This window comes from Loxodonta africana, chromosome 15 (genome assembly GCF_030014295.1).
Source record: "Loxodonta africana isolate mLoxAfr1 chromosome 15, mLoxAfr1.hap2, whole genome shotgun sequence".
Lineage (NCBI taxonomy): Eukaryota > Metazoa > Chordata > Mammalia > Proboscidea > Elephantidae > Loxodonta > Loxodonta africana.
The window spans coordinates 11,144,795-11,172,374 of NC_087356.1; the positions used below are offsets into that span (position 1 = coordinate 11,144,795).

At 42.0% G+C, this 27,580-nt stretch overlaps 1 protein-coding gene across 5 annotated transcripts in view; it reads left to right on the forward strand.

Moving 5' to 3' along the window:
- The window catches only part of NCK2 (NCK adaptor protein 2), a 176,197-nt gene that overhangs the window by 54,761 nt on the left and 93,856 nt on the right, over positions 1-27,580 (forward strand). For 2 of the 5 annotated variants that reach the window (XM_064268582.1, XM_064268583.1), the window contains exon 1: positions 11,254-13,925. The exons of 2 other annotated variants lie outside the window; for them this stretch is intronic. The gene's annotated coding sequence lies outside the window, so the exon portion shown is untranslated. Of the gene's footprint in view, positions 1-11,253; positions 13,926-27,580 lie in introns of those variants that run through there. One more of the 5 variants, XM_023552620.2, reaches the window with a different exon arrangement.

Below are 27,580 nucleotides of genomic sequence, written 5' to 3' on the forward strand. Positions count from 1 at the left end.
CTGCCCCACAGGGTTTCCAAGGACTCTTATTTATTTGAATTTTGGGAGTTGGGCGTAAGGAGACTGATTCTAAATTAACTGAGTGTTTCTAATTAGTGGTATGAAATGAAGAGTCAGAAAACCTAGCTACTGTTGCTGTCGTTGTTTAAAAGGATTTTTGTGCCCTAAAAACACCTACACCCTTTTGTGGAAGCATCAAGTACTCTGGTGGGGTAAAGGCATTACTTAAAAGCAAATTAAAAGGAAAGTTTTTCTGTTTGCTCTTAACCCCTTTTAGCTTTTTTAAATCTATGCCTACAAGAAAATTTTCTCAGGTCTACATGCTTATATTTTATCCAGATTAGCTTTTCTTATTAGCAGGGATAGATATTCTGAAACTACTCTTATTTTCTTCATCTTTTCTTGCCAAGTAATATTCATACATATATATGTATATACATACACATATACACACGCATATACGTATACATACACACGCATGCGTGCTCACATGTATATGTATGGAGCTCTGGTGATGAAATGGTTAAGAGGTTGGCTGCTAACCAAAAGTTGGCAGTTCAAATCCATCAGCCACTCCTTGGAAACCCTATGGGGTGGTTCTACTCTGTCGTATAGGGTCGCTGTGAGTCAGAATTGACTTGATGGAGCAGTGGGTTTATATATATATGTATTTTTTTTATATATACAGTCACTAGTTTTTTTTAGTATAGTCACATGGAGTTACTATGTATTATAGTCATATGTTGGTAATGGAGTCCTGGTGGCACAGTGGTTAAGAGCTCAGCTGCTAACCAAAAGGTCAGTAGTTGGAATCTACCAGCCACTTCTTGGAAATTCTTTGTTCTATGGGGCAGTTCTGCTCTGTCCTGTAGGGTAGCTGTAAGTCGGAATCGACTGACCACAACTGGTTTGGTTTGATATTGGTAGTATAAGAATCTTATGCTGACCAATGCAGAGCTTAGTAAACTTCAAGGTCCTTTCTCCAAAGATTTTCTATTTGTACTTGTGTTCATTTACCATCCTTTGCCTACAGAATGCGTCCTTTCCTCCTATTTTCTCTCCTTTTCTTTATTCTTAATTTGCTTAATTATAGACCCATTGCATTTCAATACTCTGTGCTTTAAAACAAAAGTCATCTTTATTAATTCTTTTGTGCGTTTGGCAGATGCAGACTGTAGTCGAAGCAATGGACTCTGTTTCTGAGTTTTTAAAAATACTTTAATTGCATTCATCTTTTTAGAAATTATAAATTGATATAAATTATTATTTAAAATATTATGACAATGATCGTTCTATTTCATGCACAGTTCTCTTCCCCCCTCCCTCCCACACTCACAGCTTTGGTATTGGAACAGCACTTGTACTCAGATTGCTCCAGTGCAGGAGCTGGGAGCAGCCTCCAGCTGTGTCCCACTCACCTTCCCTAGCTCATTGACTGGGACACTGGGTCTGTAGTTAAGGGGATGACTAGGCCAAGGTTATAGTCACACACGCACTTGAACCCAGGTGCTTACTAGTTGTTTTTTTTTTTTTTTTAATGAGAGAAAACATTAGCCTGTTTCTTTTGATCCAGAAAATAGAGTTTGTTCCATTTGAAGAAATGCTTTCCTGAGTCTTTCTGATAAATGGTTCACCTGTTAGATAACATCTGAACATCTGATGCCCTAACCTGGGCGAGAAAACCTGTCCAAGGAACACATTTTAAAGCATCTAGTACCCATCTGGATCTGCTTGTGAGGATGTAGCCCACTGGTTCTCAAACTCGAGCCAGGGTGCTACCCGGACCCGGACCCGTGGTATCTGCTTTAATAGTCTGAGGTGGGGGCTTGAGAATTTACTGCTTAAGCGACCGGCTTTGAGAACCACTGCTCTAGCCGTCTGATAATGAAAAACAGATTTGACGCCAGTAGTTAGTTACCTAAATTTCCACACGTATGTGTTGAGTTTTTCCTTCATTAACTACTTGTAAGAGGAGTGTGTGAATCAGTGTGTAACAGTGTACTCTATTCAACATCGAATCCAAAGACGCAGAATTGGCTTCGCTTCAAAACATCTTAATTTTTATTGCTGCTGTATGTGAAATGTTATCTTCTGTTTGTAGAAAGGGAAGAATTAAAAGTTGATTTGTGAGCTAAAAATACAATAAACCATTTCTTCTTCATCATAGCCCATGAATAGACTAGAATATTTAGACATTTAGGGTAAACCATTTAGACATAGTGCTCTTGTCCTTAGAATTTAGTTGATCAGATTAAAATTATAGACTATCTCATTTCTTTACTTCCTGCAGCTTGCATAATTGTTTACCACCTATGATTAGTGGATCTTGCATTGTTGACTGAAAGTGGTAAATGTTGTTGGGCTCTGTGCTTCTCAGTACTGTAGGCCGAGCAGGTGGCCAGGCCGTGAGGACGGGTAATGTTATCCTGCCTGGGTACTGTGTGGGCTGGTATGCCAGGGCCTCTCTAACTGCGTGGTAAGGGGATCTCTCGGCAGCCTGGGAACACGGCCAACTTCTGCCGGCCCCTTCTTTTGACTCCAGCCACCCAGGGCAGCCGTGGCTCGAGTCCACATTTCGAGGGCAGAACTGGCCCCTTGAGAAGTGTGCCAGGCCAGGTGGTGCTGCTTAAAGTGTCTCACCACTTGATACCGTATTGCTCCTCAATTTGTCCTCACTCTCGGGTGAACGTAAGTGCTCCCATCAGCGGGGAGGGCTCTTTGAGTTCCTAGTCTCTTGCCTGCATTTCTTAGCAGACCTTAGGGAGAAGCATAAATAGGTGGAGCTTGTCTTTATTGGGGCATAGAGGTGAGTCTGGGGGTCCCCTGCGTTGGAACAAATAGTTAACGTGTTCAGCTGCTAGCTGAAAGGTTAGAGGTTTGAGTCCCCCCAGAGGTGATTCTGAAGAAAGGCCTGGAGATTTATTTGTGCAAAATTAGCCATTTGAAAACCCTATGGAACACAGCTCTACTCTGACACACACGGGGTCGCCACAAGTTGGGGTTGGCAGGTGGTGGGTCTCTTGTCGCCGGAGGAACATTTTTAAACCGATGCGTGCAGGCAAGGTGTGGGCGGAGCATTCGGTTCTGTCACTTTGACCTTGAAGTTGTCCGCTGTGAAGCCCAAGGCAGGGTCTGGTCAGCCAGCCCATGCCCTAGTCAGCCAGCAGGGCCCCTGGCCCACAGGGTTAGCAGGAACTTAGCCAGAGCCCTGACAGTCATCCGTTTTGACATCAACACACAAATACAAACCTTTAGGGATAGTGCTGTTGTTATTAGAATTTGGCAGGAATTGGGCAATACGACTTTGGTGTTATTGATTCAGGTGCAGGAAACTACGGGGGTCTGGAGGTGACCTGTGAGGAGCGTAACTAAGAGTGCAGGGTTGTTCTCAGCACCTTCAGACAAAGTAAAGCCCCTGTGACCTGGGGCTCAGCCATTCTGGGCTTTAATTATCTCATTTGTTAAAGAAGGGGTTAGAGCAGGAGAGATTTAATCCTTCCTTTCAGGATTTAAATTCTCATTATTTGTAAGAAAACGTTGATTTCATCTAGAGAAGGCTGAGGAAGTGCAGTAAATTATGGCCACGCTGATAAGAAATTTGTCATTTTTTACCTCTTTAACCTCATGGACTGTCATTTCTTTGCCCTCACCCCAGAAGAATAGTGAACTGGTATGAATTAAGCCTCAGTGAATTTCGGAAGGAGGACTGTTGGGTGTGTTCACGGTCAGGAGTATACATGGTATATTGTTGTTAGTCGCTGTTGCATCTTCTCCGACTCATGGTGACCCCATGCACAACAGAACTAAATGTTGTTCAATCCTGTGTCATCCCCATGATTAGTTAAGGATCAGACTGTTGTGCTCCATAGGGTTTTCACTGGCTGATTTTCGGAAATAGATGGCCAGGTATTTCTTCCTAGTCTGTCTTTGTCTGGAAGCTCTGCTGAAACCTGCCTACTATGGGTGACCCTACTGGTGTTTGAGATACTGGTGACATAGCTTCTAAATCATAACAAATGCAAGCCACCATGGTACCAAGCCGCCACCATGGTACCAAACTGACAGGCGAGTGGTGGAGATATGGTATATGGGTACTTAATAAATTAGTGAATTCACCCATCACCTGTCCTTACAGTCTTCACCAGCCAGAGAGTTCCAGCAGTTTTATCTTTGCTTACTGGGCCAGGGATGTCCTTGTTCTTAACTTGTATTTCAGCGTAGTTTATTATATGTTTATATAGTACCCTGATGTGTTGACCTGTTTTATATGGTAAATGTCTCTAGACTAATGAGCATTTCCAATTGCCACACTGAATAATAGAAGTGATTGTCGTGGTCTCTGTAAGTAAGTGCTTGGTGCACGCTTTCATTTTTATAATTTTGGGAAACTGATGATGCATTCTCCTTGCGGCCTGTGAGTTAGGAGGAGTCTCCGTAGTTCTGTCAATGTGGAAATGACACAGCCGCTTGGAGCTGCCTTCTTTGTTCTTTTGCCACATCGCCTGCAGTCATTGATGTCATGCCAGCAGGCAAGGAGGATGTGGTGCTCCAGGCTTTTCTCAGACGGTTCCTACCTGAGACCTGGAATTAGCGTTTCTTCCAAGATCCTTGGTTCCTTTTAGTAGGAAATGGAATTAACAGTTGGGTAGTGGTGTTGTCAAGTCAATTCTGATTCAGGATGACCCCATGTGTTACAGAGTTGTCTTTGTTATCTAGTGCTGCTATAACAAATACCACAGGTGGGTGGGCTTTAACAGAAAATTATTTTCTCACAGTTTAGGAGGTTAGATGTCCTAATTTAGGGTGCTGGCTCTAGGGAAAGGCTTTCTCTCTCCCTCTCAGCTCTGGAAGACGGGCTTTGCCTCTTTGAGCTTCTGCTCACGGGCAGTCTTCATATGGCTTGGCATATCTCTTCTGTCATCTCTGCTTTTCTCGCTTTCTCATCTAATCTTTTTTATATCTCAGAAGAAATTCATTGAAGACACACACTACACTAGTCTTGTCTCATTAACATAACAAAGACAACCCATTCCCAAATGGGATTATAACCACAGACATAAAACCAAAAAACCAAACCACCTGCCATCAAGTGGATTTCAATTTATAGCAACCCTGTAGGACAGAGTAAGACTGTCCCATAGGGTTTCCAAGGAGTAGCTGGTGGATTTGAACTAATGACCCTTTGGTTAGCCACCTGAGCTCTTAACCACAGTGCCACCAGGGCTTTAACCACCAGCATGGGGACTAGGATTTACAGCACATTTTTGGGGGGTACGATTCAATCCATAACAATCTACCCTTTGGCCCCCCAAAATTCATGTCCTTGCCACATGCAAAACACATTCACCCCATCCTGTTGTCCCGAAAGTCTTATTAAATCAACTTCAAGTCCAAAATCTCATCTTCTGAATCATTTAAATCAAATATAGGAGAGACTTTAGGGGTATTCCATCCTGGGACAAAATTCCTATTCATCTGTGAACTTGTGAAATCTGGAATACAGGTTATCTGTTTCCAAAGTACAGTGGTGGAAACAGGTACAATATGTTCTCCTGTAACAAATGGGAGAAATTGGAAGGAAAGGAGGGATAACAGGCAGCAAGGAAGTCCAGAACCCAGAGGAACAAATTACGTAAACTCTCAAGGCTTGCAAATAATCCTCTGTTCTCTGAGACCAGCTGGGCTATGGCCCCACCCTCCAGACTCTGGGTGTTGGTCATACCTTGTGGATTCTGGGTGGAGGCCTCTTGACCCTGGGCTTCAGACCCACTTTCCAGGCCCACTGGGATGGCAACACTGCTCCCTTGGCTTTGGATGCCCCATTCTCCTAGTCCATCTGAGTGGCTATCCCACCCCCTCGGCCCCATTCTTTTGCCCCTTGGGCATGGCAGCCCTGCCTCCTCAGGCTTGGGTAGCAGCCCCATCCCCCTGGTGTACTTATCAAGTGCAGCCCCACACTCCAGAACTAACTTGGTAAAGATCTGACTCTTAGAAACTTAGGAGGCCATGGCTTTACTCTTTGAAACCGAGGGAGCCCTCCGTCCCGTGCTCCTTCCAACAGTTCTGATCTCTGAGCTGCTCCAGGGGTGGCCCTTTTCTTTCCTTGGAGGGCAACAGATATAGCTTCTTTGGACTGTTTCCTGCCTGTACAGTTCCAATAGGCAAACAGTGTTCTTTTCCTTTTGTTCGTTCTCTGTCCCCTTCAGTCAAAGCTGATGGGTTTTCTGCTGTGGCAGTTGGTTAGATCCATCAGCCACAGGCTTAATCTCTTTAACAAAAGATTGTGTAGTCACATCCTTGGTGAAAATTCTAGGACGTGTGTCCTTAGCTTGTATAACAGAATTTTCTAAATTTTTAAGCTTCGTTTTCAGTTCGCACAGTTCGTTTTTAAGTCCATCTCTTTTCTCTTGCCTTTTGTTATAAGCAGCAAGGAGAAACCACATGGCCCCTTGAAGGTCTTGCTTAGAAATCTCCTCAACCAAATATCCAAGTTCATCACTTACAAGTTCTACCTTCCACCAAACATTTAAACATAATTCAGACAGGTTCTCTGCTACTGCACAAAAAGCATGGCCCTTCCTTATTGTCCAGTAATATGTTCATCATTCTTTTAAAGCCTCACTAGAAGCACATTTAACATCCACATTTGTAGCAATACTGTGTTGCTGGTGCCATATGTATTCTCTAAAATGATACTTTCTCTATAGCTCTCCTCCCTTGCTCCCGAGCCCTTGCTGGAACTGCGTTCTATGTCCATAATTCTACCAACAGCCTGTTCAAGGCAGTCTAGCCTTTTACTATTAGAAAAACAAAAAACCCAAATTCGTTCAGCCTCTACACATTACCTAATCCTAAAACTACTTCCACATTTTAGGTATTTGTTAGAGCAGGACTTCTACCTCTGGGTATCAAATTCTGTCTTAGGTATCTGGTGCTGCTATAACAGAAAAGCCACACATGGCCAGGCTTTAACAAACAAATTTATTTTCTCACAGTTTAGGAGGCTGGAAGTCTGAATTCAGGGCACTGGCTCTAGGGGTAGGCTTTCTCTCTCTGTCGACTCTGAAAGAAGGAACTTATCTCTGAGCTTCTACTCTAGGTGATCTTTATGTGGCTTGGCATCTCCCTTCCCCTGTCTCTGCTTCTTTTGCTTATTTGTCTAATCTCTTTTGTATCTCAAAAGAGATTGATCTAAGATACACCGTAAAGTAATCCTGTCTTACTAGTGTAACAGAGACAACCCATTCCCAAATGGGATTATGACCACAGGCATAGAGGCTAGGATTCACAGTACCTATTTCTGGGGGACAATTCAATCTATAACAAGAGCAGAACTGCTGCATAGCATTTTCTTGGCTGTAATCTTAATAGAAGGGATCACCAGTTCTTTTCTTCTACAGTACCTCTGGGTAGGTTATCAGTTGACAAACTCCCCCTTTTTGGGGGGGGGTGTTGCTTTCTCTTTTTTACCATATCAAATTCATACTGATATTTTGAATTCAAAATTAGGATTACAAGATTTTTTGTTTCTTTGATTTTTGTATTGTATCTCTTGTGTTGAAAATCTTGGCCCACGAACATTAACGTAATTACTTATTTGCTTGATACATAGCACATATGAATGTTAGTTTTGAATAACTACCAATATTATTACTAACGGTATAAGTAATGAAAATAATTGCAGATTTTTTTTTTCCCCTTAGGGCTTATCCCACTAGGGAAGAACTAATTATTATGATTCAAAGTCTTTTGGAATCATCCATCTCTGTGTTTATGCTACCAGCTCAGTATATAGTTGGCTTGTTTGTTTCATTCTGCTTTTAATTTTTAGTACTTTTAAAAACATTCATGTTATTTTATAATTACATAAACCATTTACCTGGTTCCAGTGCCAAGCCTGTAAAACCTGGTGTACTTAGAGAAGCCCACATTGTATGTCTGTCCCCTCTACCCTGTTCTCTCCCTACCCCTTTAGATCACTGTGCTTTAAAGGATTTTTGTCTTTTCTCCTTCCCCCTTTTATTTATTTTTTTAATGTAGGCAAATACATATATACATACATTTATATACTTAGTTTTAAAATTTCTGCTTAAAGAATAACCTACTCTGCACACTTTCTCCAACCAGTATAGATGAGTATAGTTTTATTAAGCTAGAGTTTAAAGGTTGTATTCTAATTATGTAGCATGCTGTAACTTAGTTAATCATGAAATAAGTTACATTTAACGTGCCTGTTTGGTTGGAGCCGTGGTGGTGCAGTGGTTAAGAGCGCGGCTGCTAACCAAAAACGTCGACAGTTAGAATTCACCAGCCCCTCCTTGGAAACCCTATGGGGCAGTTCTACTCTTTCTATAGGGTCGCTATGAGTTGGAATCAACTCGACGACAGTGGGTTTTTTGGGTTTGGATTTGTTCTGTTATTTTGGGAGGAGAAATTATAGCAACTACCACCAAATATTTTAATCATATTCTAGAATAGTTAGAAGTACATGAATATCCTTTATTTTTGCTGTTAAAAAAACAAAAGCAAAAACGAAATACCCCTTGATCTAATTTGTATGTATTCCAGTTTAGTGGTGCTCAACCTATGATGATTTCGTCCCCCAGGGGACATTTGGCAGTGTCTGGTTGCATCCTACAATGCCTGGAGTGGCCCCACAACAAAGAATTATCTGGCCCAGAATGTCAATACGTGTACCACTGATGAGAAACCCTGCTCAGGTTCAACCAGGCATATGAGAGCTTGTGTTTTCTCCCTTTAGCCCCCTCCCTCCCTCCTTTCTTCCCTCTTCCTCTTCTTTTTCAATAAAACTAGTTATTTTATACCTAGGACTTGAGGAGAACATCAGTCATTTAAAATGAAAAGTCAGTAGAACATCACTGGTGTATGATTCACCAGACTTGGAGAAAGGGAAGAGTAGTGCAGCACTGGACACCGCTATTGGAGTTTACTCTGGGATAAATCGTGTACAACTAAGTATTTGCTGGAAAGTAAATTCCGCTTTCTTACAGATCTCGGGAAAACAGGATTTCTTGTTAGGTGCGTAGACACAGACTACCATCTACGTGGTTTAAAGTATTTGCAGTTGAAATTGTGAAGAACTGGAAGCATTATGTTTTCATAGTTGGTTTGAAAATATTATCCGTTTATGAGAAATCATCATGCCAAAGGCACATGTGAATTTAGAGTTTAGGTAACAGTTGGGAAGGTTGATAGCTTTGCTGCTGTGATGCCGTTATTTTGTCATTGATGGCATAAGGGGAAGTCTGGTGGCTAGTGTCAATTTTTGTCTCTGCGCTTGCTTTTTCTATTGCCTCCTATCTGTATCCTCTGAAATCCTGTTGCAGCTAAAAAGAGGAGTGAATAATTTAGCTTCATTGCAGTTTTAAGGGTTGCATGTATAATGTGATAAGGATGAAAGGTGGGAGGGCTCCTTTTCTTACAGAGGGAGCCTGATGGGGTGTCCGAGTTGTACCTTGTTACTTACACTTGGTCCATTTGCCGAGAAGGGTCTGGAAACAGAAGCATGTGGCGTAAAAAGCAGGTCCTCAAGGTGGACAACGTCCAATCTAATGTTGTGAGTTTATGGCTTCAGATTTCAGTTTCCTGTTGCCCTTAGTAATGGAGAGGTTCCAAATATTTTGTGTTATTCCAGAAATTCCTGACATCACTGCTCTTTTTTCCTTATTTATTTCCTGTCTTGCCCTACATGTCTATCAGGTGAATTGAAAGAATTAGAAAAAACTTGGTCAGCATTTCTTTTTGACACCGTAAACATAATACAAATGTGATTTTGTGGAAAGGAAATGTGTACGTAATTAGACTAGTTATAGACATACACAGTAACAGTTGAGAGGTTTGTCAGCCCTTTTAGGAGTAGTTTTTATAGAACAAATTTGATTAAACATTTTATTCATAAGCTTCAGCACTTTTGTGCTTGGGTAAATGCCACTATTTGGGGTGAAAAGTGGGTTATGATAGTGGTTACAAGAGTAGTCTTTCAGAAATAGATTTAGTCATCAAAACCCCCTTTTGGTTTTAACCTTATGCCCCTATGATGTAAAACTTTACCCTCCTCTCTGGACCTGTGATTCACATCTTTTACCACCAATCTTTTCCTTTTACTGTCCCTCTCACACCCTTGCCCCCCAAAAGAAGCTGGCATTTGATTTTTTAGCCTTTCTCTTTTGCAGAATCCAGGATCTTGGAAAGCACTCACCCCTATTTCAGTCTTAAATGCTAGTTTTAGAGGGAGTGGGGTCCTGAAGCCTTGGCTGTCTTGTCTTTTCTGCACAGAAAAAAAACAACAGCTTGAGATATTTGTGTTGTGAGTGTTGAACTCACAAGCTTTAGGGCACAAGGAGGCAAGCAGCAGTGCAGTTCGTATCCGGCTTTGTATTCTGCAATGTGAGGGCATAACCGGCTTCCTTGTCTTCCTGAGGAAGAAAAGCAGCAAGAGGGAAAAGAGGGAAGTCCTTAAAATACTGTATGCTTCACCTAGAGCAGCCAGCACTCACGGCGGAGTTTTACTAGGGCTTCAGGATTGATGGAGAATGGTGTACATCTTCGTCTTGTTGGGTTTCCTGTAAGGCCCCGTGGGAGAGGACTGTAATAACAGTGAAGTAATAAGTAATTGGATTTGCAGCGACTCCTAACCAAGAATGGGATTCATTATGATTTTGCCTCAGCTTTGCTTAGCGAGCAGATGCAAAGTCTTTCGTTACCATAATCAGTTAAAACAAAGCGCCTGAAATCGCGGAATCCTGTCAGCTGTTGCCTTCCGGTAGGAACAGGATGTTTTTAGAAAAGAAAACCAGTTCATGACTTTGGCAATGAAAAACTCTTTTAGTAATTTGGGGTGCACTCTACTTATTAGTTTATGGTTTCGTAACTTTTTTAAGCTACTGGCACTAACTGCAGTTCTTTAAACTATTTCATCATTTTAAGTAAGGTCTGACTGTAGGGTGACTAGCTGTATTAATCTGATTCAGCTCATTTCCTAGGAGAACCAAATTATAACTACATTTTCATTAATTTACAGTTTCAATCCATCTATTTCAGAGCCAATATTAAATTATCTCCTACCTCCAGGAGATGTGTTTTTGAACATTAGTGTCTTTAGGATTTAATATTCTGTGAAAGGAATGTTTGCCTGTTGCAAGATTTATTTTCTTTTATTTACTCGTTTGTTGAGGAAAAAAATATATTTGAAAGAGTGAAGCAATGGGTTTTTTTTTTTTTTTTTTTTGATTAATGCATAGTTAAAAAACAAAAAAACCCCAAGCAGCCAAAAACATAAAACAAGGGAAGTTCTCCTCGGGCCCCAGGCACCCAGATGGCCTGACCAGTCAGAGTCGGGGACTGCAGTTCCTCATGTGTACCAGTCAGAAGGTTCTGTATGTATCTAAGCACAAGGTTACCTCAATCATTTATTTTCTTCTCTTTTCTCCCTCTTTTCTTATAAAAATGAAGAGATCTACCCACAGGTGTCTAGTCCCCTCTCCCCACAACCAATGAATTGTATAAATTAAAACGGTGAATTTTATGGTATGTGAAATGTATCTTAGTTTTTAAAAAAGTAACCTTGAAATCATTTAGAGCATAGAACATAGCTTCCTCCTGTTTTACATGTAAACAGTATTTCAGCATCTAACCAGTCGATGTTGAGTCAGCTCCAACTCGTGGCAATTGTGCTCCGTAGGGTGCTCAGTGGCTGGTTTTCTGGAAGTAGACCAGGCCTTTCTTCCGAGGTGTCTCTAGGTGGACTCAAACCTCCAACCTTTCAGTTTGCACCTAAGCACATTAAATGTTTACATCACCCAGGGTCTCCTATTTCAGTATGTAGATGTGTTTACCTGTTGATAGGCATTTAGATTGTTTTCGTTTGGGTATGTACTACCAAATTGTTCTCCATAAAACCAAAAATCCAAACCAGTTGCTGTTGAGTCAGTTCCGACTCATGGCAGCCCCACGTGTTGCAGAGTAAAATTGCTCCATAGGGTTTTTGTGGCTATGATTTTTTGGAAGCAGATTGCCAGGCCTTTCTTTCAAGGTGCCTCTGGGTGGATTTGAACCACCAACCTTTTGGTTAATAGCTGAATCTTAGTGCTTTACACCTCTTAAAAAACCAAAACCAAACCCATTGCCATTGTGTTGATTCTGACTTATAACGACCCTATAGAACTGCCCCATAGGGTTTCCAAAGAGCGGCTGGTGGATTTGAACTGCTGATCTTTGGGTTAGCAGCCAAGCTCTTAAAGAGTACCTGTTTCATCACAGCCTCACTGATACAGTGTTTTATCATATTTACAATTTTTTGATAACTTTTCAATTCCTTAAGTTTTCATTTTGAAATAAATTTAGACTTATTAAATGTTACAAAAATAGTACAAAGAATTCTTCTATACCCTTCGTCTGGATTTCTCCAATGTTAACATCTTAAATAACTGCGGTACAATTTTTGAAATCACGAAATTAACAATGGGACAGTGCTATTGTTACCACACTTTCTGATTTCTGACAGTCTATAGTTCAGAGGTGGTATCTTAGTGTACTTTTAGTTTACATTTATTTTATTATGAGTGAAGTCTTGCTTCCTTTCGTTATGTTTGAAAGCTAGAGTTTTTCCCTTGCTAGCCCTTTTTTTTTCCAGTCAACTTTTGGGAGCCCTGTCTGCATCAGGGAGGTGAATGCTTTGTCTCTTCCATGAATTGCAGGTATCTTTTTTTTTTTTCCTAGGTTTTTGTTTGTCTTTTTGAATTCACCTATGGAGTATTATGCTATATAAAAAAACTTCATGTAGTTGAATTCATCCATCATTATGGTTTCTGAACTTTGATTTATAGATTAAAAACAAAACAAAACAGTTCTTCCATCAAGGAAGCTGTGTTCGCCTTATCTGGACTTCCCCTCCTAGATTTTGCCTGCCTGCATTCTTGGCTGCAGGAGGCAGGTGAAGGATGCCTGATAGGAAATTGGTTGAAAATAGTTAATGACCTAACATTTTGTAAAAAGATGGTAAGCACATTTTGGAAAGTATGTAAGAATTCCTTGAAGAGTTCTCTCTGGTAATTTCACCTTTGATATTAAGGGAATCTGTGCCACTCAAAAACATGGCCTGTGCTCATCTGGTACAGTTTTAGTCTCGATTTGCATCAGTATTTTTCAGAGATCTAGCTTGCCCCTAAGCAAATGCTCAGTGAAAAGAAAGGGTTAACGGAGTGGTTGAGTTCCCGCCTTGCTGCACCGCACTGTGAGTTCTAGCTGCCCTTAGGTCTACTAGCACCAGGGGCAGGATACCCAGGGGCAAGGCCAAGGGCTCTGAATGAAGTCAGCAGTCTCCAAATCCCGGCTTACAACTTACTGGTGGCATGAACCCGTGCTGGTGGGTTACCTGACTTCTGCAAAATGGGGATAATGAAGCCTCATCCTGATGTTAGGAGGAAATGTGGTAACGCATGAAAAGCGCTTGACATCGTCTATGGCACCCAGGAAATGGTCCCCGTTATTACTGGTCTGTGTCCTTTGCTCGTCAGTGTGTGAAACTCGGAGGCACAGAATTCCTGAACTTTGAACTTGAGTGCTGGAAGAAAAGGAAGATAGTATGTAAATTGGGATGAAATATGGAAGTGGTGTGTGCACGTGTGAGTAGCTCATAGTAGGCCAAAACCCAGGACATTGGTGTCTGATATGACTAATAGGCGGGAGCAGGACTGAGCAGCTTTCATTTGTATTGATTTTCATTGACGTTTATGTTCCCCTCATTTTCCTTTTTTTTCCATAAAACAGAATAATCTTCAAGGTAGAACAGAACAAATATGATTAACAAGGAATGGAAGCCCAAGTTGGGACAACAGTGAGTAGGAAAGCACCGTGCCACTTTGACTCGAAGGCTTGAGGTTCCAATGAATGCTATGAATTTATAGGTGGGTGGCAGAATCACTGTTGGTATTTTTTGAGTGACCTTGAGGAAGAGGACAGATGCCAGAACATTGGAGACAGGCAGTTGTTCTCATTTTCTAAATGGAGAAAAAGGCAGAATTGGGGAAGAGACTGTTGAACTGATTACTAAATGGAGATGAAAGCTGAGAGCCTGGAGCCTGTCAGCATTTCTTCTCGTTGATGTCGTGTGGCTTGGTTTCGGTAGGGTACCTGGATAAGGTTGGACTCACATTTGTGTCCCTTAAATCTATAGTGTTAATATAACTTCTTGCTTTGGACCCTCCCTTCTGACCCTAGCCATTGTCTAGAAGCTTTCTCCTTTGGGATGAGACTGTGATCATCCACCCTCGCACTGCCCTGTGGGACCTCCCCACACCGTAATCCTGATATCCATTGACCAGTTCACTGGACTTACCTCTTCCCACCCCCATGTCACCTTGTGCACATGACACACGATTGGGGGAACTTTTTTGCTTAAACTCTCATACTCTGACTACACAAAAAGCAGTGTACAGCATTAACTGAAAGAAAATGAGGAAGATGATGGAGCGTCGGAGAGGCCTTTGTCATGTGCTGGCTCTAGCTGAGTAGGAGGGAAGGTGGCTCATGGTACAAAGGAAAACTAGAGTGTGCCAGTGCCAACCGACAGAGGGGTGTTTCTGACCTCCACCCCGTGTGTCCTCTTCTGCCCCAGTCTGTCTGTCTGCCATCTGATACCAGCCACAGGAATAGTTCTTGGTCTTCCCTGGCAGGCCCAGTTATTCACAGGTTGGGTGTTTGGGGGCAGGGTGGTTCTTAGCTCAGTTCTCCTTTATAATCAGAGTCCGGGTGGGGGAACAAACTAACATTTTTTGAGTACCTACTATGTACCTCCATCACCCATCTGTCAGTGTGTTGTACTGTGGTGACTTGTCTGTTGCTATGATGCTGGAAGCTATGCCTCCAGTATTTCAAATACCAGCAGGGTCACCCATGGTGGACAGGTTTCAGCAGAGCTTCCCCACTAACACTAGGAAGAAACGCCTGGCATTCCGCTTCCAAAAATTAGCCCACGAAAACCCTATGGATCAAACGCAACATTGTCCAGTGGACTGAAACACGCCAACAGCCATGGGGCAGAGCTTTGTTCTGTCGTAAATGGGGTTGCCTTGAGTCAGCGATGACTTCACAGCAGCTAACGCCACCACCAGCGTGTACCTATAGAACCTTGCTGGGTCCTTCATGTGTTATTTGAGGTATACATGTCTGCAGAAATCCATTTCTCTTTATCCTCCATTTTATAGGGGAGAAAACCTGAGTTTTAGAGCTAGTAAGCCGTCTTTCCCAAAGCCATAGCCCGTAAGTGATGGAGCTGGCATTTGATTGCAAAGCCAAAGCTGGTTCCCTGAGTCAGGCAACAGGCCTGCCTCCTTGTGTACACAGCGGTTTGTGGATTGGGAGTTGGTGGAGTGGCCTTTCCCGAAGAGTGCCTTTGACGACGCCTCGACGCTAACGTGTTCATTAGCTTGGCTGAAAACCTAGAAAACCTGCTTATCAGATTTGTGACTATGAGTGGATGTGATGAGAGGGCTGATCCATGACTGAATTAGAATTTCAAACACTTGAGAAGCTGGAAAGCTGGACTGAAACAGACATGATGAAGTGGAATGAGATTAATAACATACTCATGTCCTCTACTTCCATTCAGAAATTACCTGCCCAAGTGCGGGATGAGAGAGACTGGGCCCTACCTGTGTAGGTAAGATGCTACCTGAAAAAGTCATGCAGTATCAGGCATCATTAGCATGCACTTACTACTAACCTTTCCTTCTTCTGTAATGGATATTCCTGCCTGACTTTGTGTGTCACGTACGGAGGCCCTAGATGATGGTCAGCCACATCCTGCATTCCCCTGTGCGGGTCCTTACCACCCAATTGTCCGTTTCTACCACTTTGTTCTAAAAAAAAACCAAACTCGTTGCCATTGAGTCAGTTCCAACTCATAGTGACCCTATAGGACAGAGTAGAACTGCCGCATGGAGTTTCTGAGGAGTGGCTGATGGATTCAAACTGCTGACTTATTTTTTGGTTAGCAGCCATAGCTCTTAACCACTGTGCCACCAGGGCAGCACAGCTTTGTTAGTGCAAGGGATATATCTGTACTGTTCATCAGGTTTCTAGTACCCAGCACCCGACCCCATTGCCATCGAGTTGATTCTAACTCATAGAGACCCTATAGGACAGAGCAGAACTGACCCATAGGGTTTCCAAGGAGTACGTGCCGGATTTGAACTGCTGACCTTTTGGTTAGGAGCCAAACTCTTAACCACTGTGCCCACAGGGTTTCCAGCACCCAGCACAGTGTTGTTTAATAGCAGGTGTTCAATAAGTACTTATTGAATGAATTAGCTTGGAATTTATCTGAAGAGAGAACAGTATTGGGACGATGATGTTTAGGAAACCATGTAATTTTTCAGAGTAGGAAGGTTTTGCTTGGAGAAGTATTTCCAAGAGACGTTATATTTCTCCTAACGGTCCGTCTGGGAAAGTGAGATTAGACCTACTTTCTACTATATCATAGATTGTTTTTTCTAAAACAACTACACTGATATAATCACTAATTTTGCTCGTCTCCTTAGAGTTTTTGTCAGTTCTAAGGCAGATATAGGCAGATATTTTGGGTAGCACACAACTCTTTTAGAAGTTACTTAAAAAAAGTTTAGCTGGTATTTTTCTTATAGGCAAATATTCTTGTAGCAAGTAAGATTTAAAAGGCAGTGCTGTGTTGTCTCGTATTTAACTTTGGTTCCTTAAGGGCAGTGTTTGTACTTTGCCATGTTTACGCACTGTGTGTGTACACAGCACATTTGAATACGTTTTCGTTGAGTAAGTGTGTCTTTCGATTAATTCTGTCAACAAGGTGACTGGCACTGTTTCCGAGGAAACTTAGTCTGAGGCTAAGAGGCAGCCTCAAAATAATATAGCTAGTAAGGTGCGAAACGAGGATTTGCATCTAGTTTAAAACGTGTGCAGAGACAGTGCAAACTTTTATTACCTGGGTTAGTCTTCCTTACTGCAGACCTTGTATTCGAATTATGAGGGTTCCGGGAATAAGAGTTTCTTGAATCGGTCATTCTTGTTTCTTTTCCTTTTCTCTATAATAGTAGTTCTTAAGTGGTTCACTGGAAGATTTCTCACCTTCCATGCAGGAGACCTGGGTTCGAATTCTGCCCAGTGTACCTCATGTACTGCTACCACTTGTCTGTCGGTGGAGGCCTATGTGTTGCTGTGACGCCGAACAGGTTTGAATGAAGCTTCCAGAGTAAGGTGGACTAGGAAGAAAGACCTGGCAATCTACTTCTGCAAATCAGTCATTGAAAACCCTGTGGATCACAATGGTCTGATCCGCATGCTGGTCATAGAGATGGCGTGGGTCTGGGCAGCAGTTTGTTCTGTTGTGCATGGGCTCGCCATGAGTCAGAGGCCAACTGGACGACAGCTAACAACAGTGGTTCTTAACTGTGGTTCTGCATCAAAACCATGTAGGAGCTCAGACAGTCTAATCTGGCAGCTCTGGGTAGGATCTGTTTGGAATAAACAGGCCAGGATCCCTTTCCGTTTCTGGAATGCATGTTAGAACATGCATGGTTTCGTCTATTGTAAGTGACTTACAGGTCCATGATGCTCAGTATTCTGTATTTGGCTGAGCTGTAGATCTGAATAATGGGTTGCAAGGTGTGTTTAGAAAAGTGAGGGAGTAATTTAATTCATTAGGTGAATCTTTCCAGTCCCCCAGCCCCTCAAGGAGGTTTTGGCATTGATTGCAATGTTTACAGGACAAGTTGTATGCATAGAGGCAGTTGTAAACTTCAAGGTTTACTAATGACTGAGTGAAATTGTGAATTATGAAGTACTGTAAAGTAGGGAATGCCTGGAGTCCCTTCTGGACCCTGTCCCCTCAGTACACGGAATTGCATTGTGAAGTCCAGGTTGATCATCTCGTAATGCATGTGAACGAATAGACGAAAGCTTTTCATTGATGCTTATGGTGGACGAGGATTACCGGAGAAGACCTGGTTGGACAAGAAAACTGGTTTTGACTTTCTGCCGGATGGTCACTGCAATGTCTTTTCTTTCTTTGTGCCCAGTTAAAAGGCCTGGCATGTAGATTTTCATACTCTTGTCTGGTTTTAGCTTTGGAAGTGCTTACACAGCTAATCTGGCATTTATGATTATTTCCACTTCAGGGTCAGCAGGAGACTTTTTGGGGACATTCATACAGAAATGACTTAATTGGATTTCAGCCCAGACACAGCATTTGAATGGCTTTATGGATGGTATTAATTGGACAGCTGTTGTAAGAGGTCGTATATATGTTTTTGAGCTTTAGAATTTAGAAGTACTTTTTGATTGAGTGTTCCTCATTGGCTTATTGCTAATTTATTTAACAAATGAGATAGTCCAGAAAAACAAATCTATAGCAGTAAAGTTAAGAAATATGATTTGATCTCCATGAGCAACTGCCTTCTTTGCCATGGGACCAGAAGAACTAGATGGTACCTGGCTACCATTACTGAACTTCTGATCAGAGATTCCATAGTAGAATCCTGATCAAAAGGCGTAAAGTGCACAACAGAATTTAAAATTCTTGTGGACTCTAGACTTTCCTCTTCTTTTGAAGAAGAAGGTGGAGGGAATATACAGAGTCACTGTACAAAAAAGAACTGGTCCACGTTCAACCATTTCAGGAGGTAACATATGATCAGTAGCCGATGATACTGAAGGAAGAAGTCCAAGCTACATGGAAGGCAGGAGCAAAAAACAAGCCTCCAGGAATTGACAAAATGCCAATTGAGATGTTTCAACAAATGGATGCAGCACTGGAAGTGTTCACTCATCTATGCCAAGAAATTTGGAAGACAGCTACCTGGCCAACCAACTGGAAGAGATCCATTTTTATGCCTATTCCCAAGAAAGGTGATCCAACCAAATGCAGAAATCATGGAACAATATCATTAAAATTCTGCCGAAGATCATTTAAAAGCAGCTGCAGCAGTGTATCGATAGAGAATTGCCAGCAGTTCAAGCCAGATTCAGAGGAGGACATGGAACCAGAGGTATCATAGCTGATGTCAGATGGATCCTGGCTGAAAGCAGAGAATACCAGAAAGATGTTTACTTGTGTTTTATTGACTATGCAAAGGCCTTTGACTGTGTGGATTGTAACAAATATGGATAACATTGTGAAGAACGGGAATTTTGGAACACTTAATTGTGCTCATAAGCAACCTATACATAGATCGAGAGGCAGTCATTCAGACAGAACAAGGGGATACTGTACGGTTTAAGTCAGGAAAAGTGTGCATCAGGGTTGTATCCTTTCACCACACCTGTTTAGTCTCTATGCTGAGCAAATAATCCGAGAAGCTGGACTATATGAAGAAGAACAGGGCATCAGGATTGGAAGAAGACTCATTAACAACCTGTGATGTGCAGATGACACAACCTTGCTTGCTGAAAGTGAAGAGGACTTGAAGCACTTACTGATGAAGATCAAAGACCACAGCCTTCAGTATGGATTATACCTCTACATAAAGAAAACAAAAATACAACTGGACCAATAAGCAACATCATGATAAACAGAGAAAAGATTGAAGTTGTCAAGGATTTCATTTTACTTGGATCCACAATCACTGCCCATGGAAGCAGCAGTCAAGAAATCAAACAGTATATTGCACTGGCCAAATCTGCTGCAAAAGAGTATTAAAAAGCAAAGATGTCACCTTGAAGACTTAGGTGTTTTCAGTTGCCTCATATGCATGTGAAAGCTGGATGATAAAAAAAGGAAGACCAAAGAAGAATTGAAGCCTTTGAATTGTGATGTTGGTGAAGAATTTTGAATATACTGTGGACTGCCAAAAGACTGAACAAATCTGTCTTGGAAGAAGTATAGCCAGAATGCTCCTTGAGAGTAAAGATGGTGAGACTATATCTCACATACTTTGGCCATGTTATCAGGAGGGAGCAGTCCCTGGAGGAGGACATCACGGTTGGTAAAGTAGAGGGTCAGCAAAAATGGCTGCAGCAATGGGCTAAAGCATAATAACGATTGTGAGGACGGCGCAGGACTGGGCGGTGTTTCCTTTCGTCATACATAGAGTTGTTATATGAGTCGGTTCCAACTCAACAGCACCTAACACCACCACCTACTACTAGACTTTATGGAGCCATGGAGAGTGGATTGTTGCCTGAAACTATTGCCCTGAGATAATCTTTAAACCTTAAACCAAAAATATCCCTGAAGTCATCTTAAAACCAGCAGTAGTTTAGGTTAACTAATAAAAAAGGTCTGCCTTGAGTATTATGCTGTTTTAAGAACTATCTGTACGGGATCAAGTTGACAACAGCAACTCAAAAGATTAGATGAGAACCTTAGGGGGCAGTGAGTTTATGTTAATGCGGGAAGAAGAGCTCAGAAAACAAGGCTGCACAATTTGAAGAATGTAATCAGTGTCACTAAATTGTACATGTGAATTGGTATATGTTTTGTTGTGAATGTCCTCAACAACAACAACAAAATAAAAAAGAAATACAGCTTATAAGTACAACCGTCATTTGGTTTCAGCACAGTTAAGATTATTATTTATACTGAGGCTTCCATGTTAATATGCATGGTCTGGCTCAGAGGCAACATTGTGCAGTGGAGTTAGGTTCTCTTGGATTGAATATTAGGAGAAGAGGACTCTGTGTGGCGTTAACTGATGCAGGGTGTTGGGCAATTACACCAAATCTTACAGATATAATTAGGGATGTGAGATTTTATTGGATGATACGTGTCTGAAAGGAGTAATTTTATCCACAGCTGCCCCGTGGTCTCTCCTTGGAGGCTCTCCCTATCCGAATAGTCTTGTGTCTTAGTTTCCTATGGCTGCTGTAACAAATACCACAGTGGGTGGCTTTAAGAACAGAAATTAATTTTCTTGCAGAGGTATAGGCTAGAAGTCGAAATCAGGGTCTCAACCCTGTCAATTCCTTCCTTGTCAGCATCCCCAGGCATTCCTTGTTTCCTTGGCTTGTTAGATGATCCACGCCTGGCCTCTGTCTTCCCCAGTATGTGTGTCTGTGTCTGTTCTGGTGTCTTTATAACTCAGAAATGATTAGATTTAGAGCCCACCCTACTTGGGTATGATCAAATTAACAAAACCTATTTCCAAATTTAGGTACATGTACAGATTTTGTTGTTAAGTGCTGTTGAGTCAGTTCTGAGTCCTAGCAACCCTGTGTACAGCAGAATGAAACACTGTCCAGCCCTGCTCCATCCTCACGGTTGTTGCCGTGTTTGAGCCCATCATTGCAGCCACTGTATCAGTCCATCTCGTTGAAGAGTTAGGATTCCAGCACACATTTTAGGGGATGCATGATTTAACCCATAAAAAAAAAAATCCATAATACCATGTAAATGGAGAGATTATGATATTGTAAAGTAGTGGTTTCTATGGGAATGGAGGACATTCTCTCAGAAGAGGGGACATGCCTGAAAGTTTAGAACTGACAGATGAGGTAGATTTGGCTGGGCCATGGTGGTGTGAAGCTGGATGGAGAAGGGCATTCCCAGTAGGGGGATAAGTACAGAGGTACAAAATTGTGAAAGGGTCCGGCATTTGGGGAAAGTGTGGGCAAACACACTTTGAGCATTTTAGGAGTATTTAAAATGTTAAATATATTTCAAAAACACTGGTATTAAAATGTTTATTCACTTGAAATAACAGCACAGATCACAAATTTGTTCTCTGTAATCAGGTTTTTATAGCAATTAGCCTTTTCAAATGGAAAATTTTAATTTACTTAATTCTCTTTTCATTTCGTGTTTTACGGATTTTACGGGATACATTTACGGGGTGCTGTATTATCTGCAGGATCCCTGGTGTCTCAGTGGTTAAAGTGCTTAGCTGCTAACTGAAAGGTCAGCGGTTCGGGCCTGCTGGCCACTCCATGGGAGAAAGATTTGACAATCTGTTTCTGTAAAAAATTTCAGCATCAGAAATCCTGTGGGGCAGTTCTACTCTATCCTGTAGGGTCGCTATGAGGCAGAATCAACTGGACGGCAGTGGGGGTTTTGGTATATTATCTGTATGACCATTACCTCTCCTCAAAAATCAAGGAAATGTCAGAGGTGGAAGAGGATAATATGTAGTAAGACTCTCTCTCAGTTTCTTAGAAAAAAAGGAATTCATTCTGTAGGAGGCTTCTCAAGGTTTCAGCGGTTACCAGTAATTTACCCAAAAAAATCTAACAGCCTTTCCAGAGAATCTTTCTCAATCTTTTATCTCCAGAGCTGGCTTACTCTGTATTCTCCTAGAGACTTTTCAGATGCCAAACGGGCTATTGTCAGGTCCTTTTAACCCGTACCTTCATCTAATTGTTGATAAAAATCCTATCTCCCACCCTGGCGTTGAGAATCCTGTTCTGATTTCTTAAAAGGCCAGTGATGTTATCTGGAACAAAGGTAGGGTCTGAGTAACACTTGGAATCCTGGAATACTAAAATCTGTATTTTATAACAAGTCAGTCATTGTGCCGTGCACACTTGGGGATGCAGCCACTTAATCCCGAGTTAATTAGAACTAAGGCCCTGACCTGAACAGCTCACTTGGGGTGTTTCTGTCTTGCAGTACACGTGTGTGTGTGTGTGTGTGTGTGTGTGTGTGTGTGTGTGAATGGTGGGTTTAACAGATTGAGTGTTCTTCTTTCTAAATTTAATATGTGACTCTAAAACAACACCCAAGTGCCTTACTTGAAAAGCAGGGGAAAAAATAAAGGTTTCTAGGATTCTGATTTGATTGATTCTGGGGTGTGGGAAAATCCTGAGATTCACATGAAACAGTAGAAGTGTTCTTTGTAGGAAAAAAATAAAGTACAGATTTTCTTTCATAGAAAAAGTGTAGAGGAAAATATTGTTTGGTATCTTAAGAGAAACCGAATCAACCAATTCCACATCTCTGACACCAACTAAATTGAAGGAATTCACTTTCAATTCAGTTGCATGTGGCAGAGTATTTCTTTCTCGGACCCTAGCCATTTGGAACTAGGTCAGACCTCACAAGTTAAAGGGCACAGTCCTCTAGACTGCCAAGTCTGCCCAAGGCTTCAGAAGCCAGTCACAAGCTGGGGGGTCCCCATATACCCCTCACTTCTGACCTGGGATTTGATAATTCACTAAAACAATTCACAGAGCTCAGGAAAGCACTGTATTTATGATTACAGTCTTATTATAATAAAAGTATACAGATGAAGAGACCTTACATAGGGTAAGGTCTGGGAGGGTTCTCAACGGGGAGCTTCCATATCCCCAAAGGGATGAGCTGCCCTTCCCCATGCATCCGTGTCTATCACCAACCAGGAAGCCCTGGGAAATGCAGTGTCCAGAGCCTTTTTGGGGACCTCATTTCATCAGCATGATTGAGGTGATGCTGATAACACATGGTGGGAATTTCTGGCTTTGGCATCCCCCACCCAAGAGGCACCTCATTATCCTAAACCCTCAGGTATGGTCTGGAGGCCTCCTCAAGGACACTTCAGTCAGTGGAGAAATTCCACAGTTTTAAAGGTTACCTCTCAGGGGTAAAGGACAAAGACCAAATTCTTTGGGTAAAGTTAATCCTACAATACTATGCGTTTAATATTTGTACATAATTTGACTTAAGTATATAATAGCATTATGTTTCCTCAAAAGGATAGTTTTGGGGCTTAAAATGCTACCTTCATAGAATTGTGGTTGAAATCCCCATGAGACCACACCTGCCTGGAGGAGGTGGCGTTGCACCATGCTGTTCTGCATAACATTAGCCTACCCATGAGATAGTCAGTTTTTAAAACCATTTTCTTAAAGCCAAAAAACCCCAAATCATTTAATGCTTAGCTTAGTTTGTAACTTATAGCCTTAAATTTTATATACCTTTTCCCAGTGGGTAAAGTAGTGTCCTGGGAGGCAAGACAGGGGAAGGACCCAGGAAATGGAGGGTGGAGTGCTGTAGGTGTTGATCCCTTCCCATGCCCTCTACCTCCGGGAGAAGCCCACTTGAAAACAGGAGCAGTGGACACAGATAAGTAAGAGTCTTGAGTCTCCGGTATATGGTTGTTGTTTGTTACTATTGAGTTGGTTCTGACTCAGAATGAAAAGTTCCTCAGTCCTCCACCAGCTTCATGATCTTGATGTATTTGCAGCATTTCTGATACCTGAGCTCCCCTCATTTTTTTTTTTTCATTTTCTGAAAACATTGATTAGTTGGGCTGCTTCTCAGTACCAAGTGCTGTGGTCATTACTAGGTCCCTCTCCTCAAGAAAGTTAGGCTCTCCCATCCAACTAATCTTTAACCAGTTGGCATCGAGTTGATTCTGATTCATGGTGAACCCACGTATGTTAGAGTAGAACTGTGCTGCCTAGGGTTTTCAATGGTGGATATTTTGGAAGCAGATCACCCAGCCTTTCTTCTGAGGCACTCCAGAGAACTGCCTCTGGACCGTCCGGACCGTCCTCTAGACTGCCAAGTTTGCCCAAGACTTCAAAAGCCAGCCACAGGTTTGGGGGTCCCTAGGCATCCCTCACTTCTGACCTACAGGCTCCCACTACCCTCTGGGATTTGATAATTTGCTAGAACAACTCACAGAACTCAGGAAAACGTATACAAACGAAGAGGACTTACACAGGACTCGAACCACCAACCTTGTGGTTAGTATTTGAGTGTGTTAAGCGTTTGCACCATCCAGGGACTCCCAACTAGTCTTTAGCACTAATTTACTGGAAATAGCAGGGATGGAGGAATATGTACAACATCAGCGTGATGAGATCTACAACGTATTGAAAAAAAAAAAAGAATGCAGAAATTCTGCAGGACAAATAACCTAGTTTCTTCAACAAGTTAATGACAAGGGGGAAAATTGGAGGGAAAATAAGAGTAAAAGATGGCTTAAGAGACATATGAGAAATTGTAACACGTGGGCATCATTTGGATGCCGATTCAAATAAACCTACTTTAAAAAGACGTTTATGAGGCAATTAGGAAAATTGGAACACTAACTAGATATTAGATTTATATTAAGGAATTATTTTAAGTGTGGTAATGGAGTTGTGCTTTTCTGATGGTGATACGCACTAAAGTGTATATGGAGGAGATAATTTTTTGTATGGTGTCTGTGTTCGGGTCCTAATGAGGGCTGATGTGCTGGCTGTGTGTCTATAATTTTTGATGTTGGGTGGTAAGATACATGGGGATGGATGTATACTCTACTTTTAAACATCTCCATTAAAATGCAAAAACAACGATTATGTTACAGTGTGGTGAATGCTACTGTTGAGCTTTGCATAGAGAAGGGAAGGTAAGACTTTCTGTGTAGGAGAATCAGGAGTGTGTTCCAAGAGGTGACAGTATTGTGACTGGATTTTGAAGAATGAATAGGTGTTTGAAAATTGGAGAATCTATCCCTTCTTATGCAGATGAGGAAGGAAGCAAGGAGAGAAGTACTGTGGGTTTGTTTGGTGGTTTTGTTACTGGTCCTATCTTTTCATTCATTCATGAAATATTTGAGTCCCTGGATGACACTGGACTACTAATTAAGAGGTCGGTGGTTCGAAGCCACCCACAACCCACTGAGAGGCACCTCAGAAGAAAGGCCTGGGGATCTGGAAGTTCACAGCCTTGAGAACCCAGTGGAGCACAGTTGTACTCTGACATCTAGGGGGCCACCAAGACTTGGAATCAACCAGATGGCAACTGGTTTGATTTTTTGGTTTTATTGTATGTGTGTACTGTGGTAAGAATTCATGGGATTATGATCTAGTAAAATAGATGGGCATACAAAACTGTGGTGTAGTGCTACGGATTGTGTACCCCAAAAGTGTTGACTTGGCTAGACCGTGATTCCCAGTATTGTGTGGTTGTCCACCATTTTGTTGTCTGATGTGATTTTCTATGTGTTGTAAATCCTACCTCTGTGTTGTTAATGAGGCAGAATTAGAGACAGTTATGTTAATGAGACAGGACTCGCTCTACAAGGTGAGGTTGTATCTTGAATCAGCCTCTTTGGAGAGATATAAAAGAAGCAGAGATGAGGGGGACCACTGACCACCAAGAATGCATAACCAGGAGCAGAGCACGTCCTTTGGACCAGGGGTCCCTGTGCTGAGAAGCTCCTAGACCAAGAGAAGATTGATGACAAGGACTTGCCCCCAGAACTGGCAGAGAAAGTCTTCCTCTGGACCTGGCCCTGAATTTGGACTTCTAGCCTCCTAGACTGTGAGAGAATAAATTTCTATTTGTTAAAGCCACCCTACCTGGGGTGTTTCTGTTATAGCAGCACTAGATAACTAAGACATGTAGTAAAATGCTATAAGATACTAAGGAACCTAGGAGAAAACATGTTTAACTGACCCTGGAGCCATCCCAGAAGTCTTCCCCAGGGGAAGGGGACTTTTGAGCAGCCTCTTAAAAGAGGGTAGGAGTTGACCCCACCCACAGAGCACTGAGAGAAGTGGAGGGAATGTTGGAAAGGAGTTCTCAGAGATGAGGTGGAGAGGGAGAGGAACAGGGACAGGAAGGTAGAGATGGTGGGTGCTGGGTAGACACTGGACAGTTCAGCCGGGACGGATGATGAAGGACACCTTGCTTGCTGCTTGAACAGTTTGTCTGCCATGGTTTAGGCACCTGGAGCTTGTAAAGGATTTTAAGCAGGGGGTTGATATGAGATTTGCGTTGATGAAAACCCTCTCTGGCTACAGTGTGGGACCTGCGTCTAGGAGACAAGTCTGGAGCCATTTTAGTAGTGGACATCAGAAGAGATGAAAGGACAGGTTGGAGAGGAGGGGCAGATGTTTGAGAGAGTGGGTGCCCAGGACTTGCTTTAGTGTTAGACTCAGGGGAGCAGCCTGGTGGAGCTGCATGTACTTCAGAGGGAGAGAGAGAAAGGGCACACTCCCTGTGTGTGCACATCCAGGCTTCTGTTAGGAGGCTGGTGCAATGGACAGAAATGCAGAAAGGAGGATGGCGTTGTATAAAACACTTTTCTTCTGTGTTGCAAAAGTAAAACACTGCTATAAAAAGTCAAACGTTATAGAAATGCATACAGTGGAGTGATTCCACTACCCAAGTTTATTAGTAGTTACCACTGTCCACTGTTAGTATAACAGCTGTGGCTAGCCTTACAGATCGCTTTTCAAGATTCTGTTTAAAAAAAAAAAAAAGGCTGTGTGTGAGAGAGAGAGAAACCGGAGAGAGGAGAAGGGGAGAAGGACAATAGACATGTATGCTTTTCTGTGTACCACAAGCACGTTTATCTTGACCTTTCTTTCAGACTCCTCCTTCCTTTCAAACCTTCATCCCTAAGACGTAAGGTGCAAGAACTTAAACAAAATAGTAAAAACAATGCTTTACACATAGGTACAGGTAGGAGAGACCTTTTGGATCACATAGTAAGCTTCATTTATCTCAGGTAAGAGTTCAGTATTTCTTCGAATTGTTTTTTTCCACCCCAAAAGGGGGGTTGTACACTTTGATTCAATAGTGTGTTTTAGTATTTAAGATTTATTTTTTTTCAGCATACTTCTTATTGGTCTTGTAACTACTTGGACAAACTCTAAATCCCATTTGTACTTAATAAATAATGCT